The sequence below is a fragment of the Papaver somniferum genome, chromosome 2, assembly GCF_003573695.1.
Source record: "Papaver somniferum cultivar HN1 chromosome 2, ASM357369v1, whole genome shotgun sequence".
Classification (NCBI taxonomy): Eukaryota; Viridiplantae; Streptophyta; class Magnoliopsida; order Ranunculales; family Papaveraceae; genus Papaver; species Papaver somniferum.
In genome coordinates, this window is record NC_039359.1 from 18,321,930 (window position 1) to 18,326,764 (window position 4,835).

At 36.2% G+C, this 4,835-nt stretch overlaps 1 long non-coding RNA gene across 1 annotated transcript; it reads left to right on the top strand.

Moving 5' to 3' along the window:
* The first annotated feature begins 333 nt into the window (after positions 1–333).
* Positions 334–3,467, top strand: LOC113347061. Its single transcript, XR_003358713.1, has 4 exons — positions 334–1,926; positions 2,374–2,516; positions 2,901–3,031; positions 3,159–3,467. It is a non-coding gene; the product is annotated as an uncharacterized LOC113347061 (long non-coding RNA).
* Positions 3,468–4,835: the final 1,368 nt, after the last annotated feature.

Below are 4,835 nucleotides of genomic sequence, written 5' to 3' on the forward strand. Positions count from 1 at the left end.
TGTTAGGGGTAGGTTATTTCTTCCAAGTCCTCTAGCTTACATAAGGTAAAAATCAATAAAGGACGTATTTTGTGGGTCTTGAAATGGAATTGCACTAATATAAAGAAAATAGGCTTTTTTGGTATGACCTCAAATTTCCGTGTGTACTTTTAATATGGAACGTTGGATTTGATGAATTAAAAACACGGAATTCGCTGGAGCCGTCCATCTCATAAGGATCTCGGTACAATGTGTCTAAAAGTATGAGGATTAATATTAAAATACCTACATTTCTAGGGACCTAAAAGTAAAAAATATATGTAGTAAACCTCAAGCAGAAATTCCTCTCTTTCCCTTCTTTGACTAGGGTTTGGAGGAGAGAAAAAAAAGGGTCCGAGGAGAAACCGCAGATGAGGGCGATGATCACAGATTTTAATTCTTTTTGATTCTTTTCCTCCTGTTCTCTTCTCCTTTTGAGAATCAAATACATCGATCGAGACAGCTATTATCATAACTTTGTTTGATTTATTCACTCCACCCAGACCCATAACAAACCCCATCAAATTCCCCAAATCCAACCGTCCCCCAATTTCAATCTCCATCAAACCTAAACTAATAGGATTAAACATTCTCCAATGAAGCAAATGTATGACATCTGTTCCCATCTACCATCTCCATTATCACATTTAAAATCATCTCTAAACCAAATTTCAAAGTATGATTTTGTTTGCTTAAATCATGTTTTGTTTGTTTCGTAAGATTGGGATTGCTATTTCATTCACTGTAGAAAAAATTAATTTCATTTTATGTTTCTCCTTTGATGTTGGAGCCCTGAAAACTTATCGAGGCCTCATGATTTTTATGTTTGATTTGTTTGATTGACAAAAACCCCTCATGAATTAAGTCAATTTATATATACGCAAGGATTGGAAATGAAAATTTCTGAAATTTTGGTACACCTTAACAATGGGTTAACCTCTTTACTGCTGCTACACTCTCGCAAGACTAACGCAGTGTAACTGTCTGTGGAAATGCATAGCAGAAAAGAGTGCAATCTGTATAGAGACTAGAGAGCTGTAGACCAAGTGAAATTACATAGAGCCATACAGGACTGTTAATAACCAATATTGCAGGTAACATTTTTATTTTGTCCACCTTAGTAATTCGAGTGACCGTATTAGGTTGTAGAAACATAAATTCCTACATTTCTTGCAATTCAGTATTTACTCATTTGGCGGTATTTACTCATTTGGGCGGCTAACTCAACTAACATCTAATTAGATGAGTCTGTTACTGAGCATCTGACTATTCCATTGAATATGATTGAGTATTTTGGTGTGCAGTGCAAACAGTTAAAAACTTTTTTTGTATTCCAATTGTTAATTTGGTTATTAACTGATCTTCACAACACCCATTATTTTTCAAGAAAAGAGACAAGACTTAAACTAATGTAATAGGCTTGGTTTCCAAAGTAATGAGCTTTATACTTAGTAGCAACAAGATGTTTGAGCATTCTCATGACACCAACCGTGTCATCTAGGTATGTCCGAGTGTGCATGCAAATAGGAATGGATTCCTATTGATTCTCATGACACCAAGCGTGTCATCTAGGTATCTTTGATCATTCCTATTGATTAGAATGCTGTTAGTACTAATGTCTTCTTACAGAAAATGCAGCTGGCTAAAACAACCAAAAAAAAATTTGCTTTGAATGCGTCGTCATTGATCATGACCCTGAAGATAACCTAGATAAGGATTCTGAAGATAGGGATTTGAATGGAACTAATAAAGAAAATAGAAATTCAGTTGTTATAAGTAGAGTGGAGAAAAAGTGAACGAAGAGAGGTTTGGTATAAAATTCAAGACAGAGAAGGTATGGGTGGTAATAATGTTCAGACTTCAGAGTAAGTTTCTACCAATAGGAGGGGTTCAATTGCTGCTGCTATTGTAAGTTGTTTCTACTTCTTCTTCATGATTTGGATTTTTTTTATTGTAGTTGGGTACTTCTTCTCGAGTGTTTTAATGTAAAGTTAGTTATAAATTGAAATGTGATTGAAATTCGAAACCATGTTAGTTGTTGCTTAATCTAAATTAATAGATTCGCAGCTGTGATGGTGCTGATATAGATGGGGCAGAAGTTAGCTCTAAAATTGTATGTTAATGTTAAATGGACACAATTACATGAGCTAGGTTTTCAACTGGAAAATAGGGTACTTCCAGAGTATCAATTGACAACTGAAGGGATTCTCAAGCATAATTGGCTGGTGAAGGTGTAGTTAGGCAGAGAGAACTTTATGCTTTGGCACATGGCTGAACTTTGTTTCTTCATCTTGGCGTTCATGTTTATACTCATTCTCATGGTCATAACTTCCTTCTCATGTTGCATATATGCAGGTGGTTGTAGCTGCAGAGATCTGGGGAAGCTCTAGGTGGCATGGTCAGGCAGCTTTCGATGGATCAGTTTGACTCCACAGAGCGCCATAAGGGCTAAGAATCTATTGGATGGACAATTATATATCATTATGGTGGCTTGGAAGGTACAATTTCAGTCACAATGCTTAGTTCCTTTTGAATCTACCAAAAGGGCCATAACTTGGAGCTTCCTTTTGTGTTTTCCTTGATGAAAGCGCGACTTTATGTAAACTAATTATACATATTTGGAGTTAGCTACAACAATACCTAATTGCAGGTATCACCAAACAAAAAAAAGGTATTGCAAATAAAAATGTAATTTGTGTGTTCTTTTAGGATGACTTTAATGGATAATGTGATTCTAACATTCTAATTGCCGGCCTTCACAAGTTTAAATGTCGCTTAATAGACTGACATAGTTAACTTTGCCATACACCTTTTTTCGGGTGTCAACCTAATACATATTGTCATTCTGGTAGTACTCATAACCGATATTTGTTTGAACGTAGCCACAAATGATCGAAGCAGATGACTACATAATGAAATTGGCTAGACATGCAAAGCTATCAGATCATCTTATGATAACGAAATTCACCAGATGCACATGCCGGATGCTTATATGTGGGTTTGTTTGAACTTGGTAAGTCAATCTTGCTCTAGACCAACCACCTAATTTCATTAGCCTTAACTAAATCCTTTTCCTATGACCAATTTCATATAAACTAATATGCAAGGTAGATTATAATTTCTTATTGTTCGGTGTGCAGGTTGATTTTTTGCTTCGCATATACTCTTTCTTACTAAGAAGAAGTGACGGGAGTGGTAATACTTGCTTAATTAGTATCTCCTTCAGTTCATTTGCCTTCTGTAATTTTACTCAAGTCGGTTTTTGTTGTCCAAATAGTCCTATATGGGACTGTTTGTTTTGAGTTAATTTTCGATTACGTCTAACATTATTATTGTTTACCTCATTTTTCTTAATTGATCTGCGTTGAAAAGCATAATGATGTTCAAGGTCTGAATGTTTGTATCACTCTTTATACCAAATGATCCATATCTGTAGTAATTGACATCAATATCAACTGCTTGCACTAATTTTCTTTTATTTTAAGTAATGTCAAACCATTGGATGTGTGACAGGAACATGTTAGAACATGAATGAATATTTAGTTTATGCTATTTTTTCACCTGAACTACAAAATTATTGAATGAAGTGTTGGATTTTCTTTTGAACGAAATGGCAGGCGCATCGCGCATGCGTGTTATACTAGTCCTAATAGAAGTAGGAAGAATAAACAAAAGGGAAGTCGTGACTGATTAGGTCAGTCACGGATGGGACATGACTGCACCACTTGGATGACCATGCCCTAGCCAGCGCCACCTGCGGCCGACCAGACTTGCTCCATGTTTTCCCCCACGCACTCATATTTGCTATCGGCCAATCACATTGCTTCTAAGCTGCAAGCTCCACTTTAAATTGTTAGGTGGAAGTAGGCTGGTCGAAGCGCTTATATTTCTTAAGGGATAGATCTTGGCCGCCCACCACTTGACTGGTAGATTTAACAAGCTTGGACCTATCCTGGCATGATCGAGCAAGCTCTATAATATCTACCTTTGTCCCTTCTATTATTTCAGCAAATCAGATCTCTCATAGGCTACCTGATCCGTCTTAAATTATTAAAACGTCACCCAAGGTTGGCCGAACAGCTAGGAGAAACTTATAAAGAATATGGACATGAGCTATATATCAAAAGTTTCGTATGAATGTCTACTGTAACATACTAAAAACTCAAATCAATCGGATTAACGAGCTAAAAGATACAGCTTAAAAAGCGAGATAGGTCATGGCTGAAAATTGACAGAATTCCTCTTGAATTCTTCCTGAATTTTTATTGTCTGGTCTGTTTTCACCTCTATACAAGCTCAAAACTTAAATATTCCCCAAGGAAAGATAGGAAATTGTTTTCTGATAAGAATGGTGGGGCCAACCATCAAAATCTTAGTTCATATGAAGATTCTACATCAGTTTTAGTGAAGGGTCTTACATCTGAATTTTCTGACTACGAAATTTCACGAATTCCTTCATGTATTAACATAAACTTTCATTCAATCTTTCATTCAAGAGGTGGATTAATGTGATTATGATATCGTATGTCATGCTACATATTCGTGACTACTTCCATACTCATATATATTTTTCTCCACCCTTTCATGACTGCCCATCACCTCTCGTTGATGTCATGAAAAGTAATGCTTGACTTGTCACTTATGACCACCTGCTTCCTAGCTTGCAAATGATTAGTTAAATATTTCTCTGCTTGTAGATTTTACGTACAAGGCTCATGATATATGTTATTTGCTTAATAATCACGTACTCATTCTTCTAATATTCATGACTACTTCTCACATGTCGTGGTGGTGGGCCCACTCAGCAATTACCACGC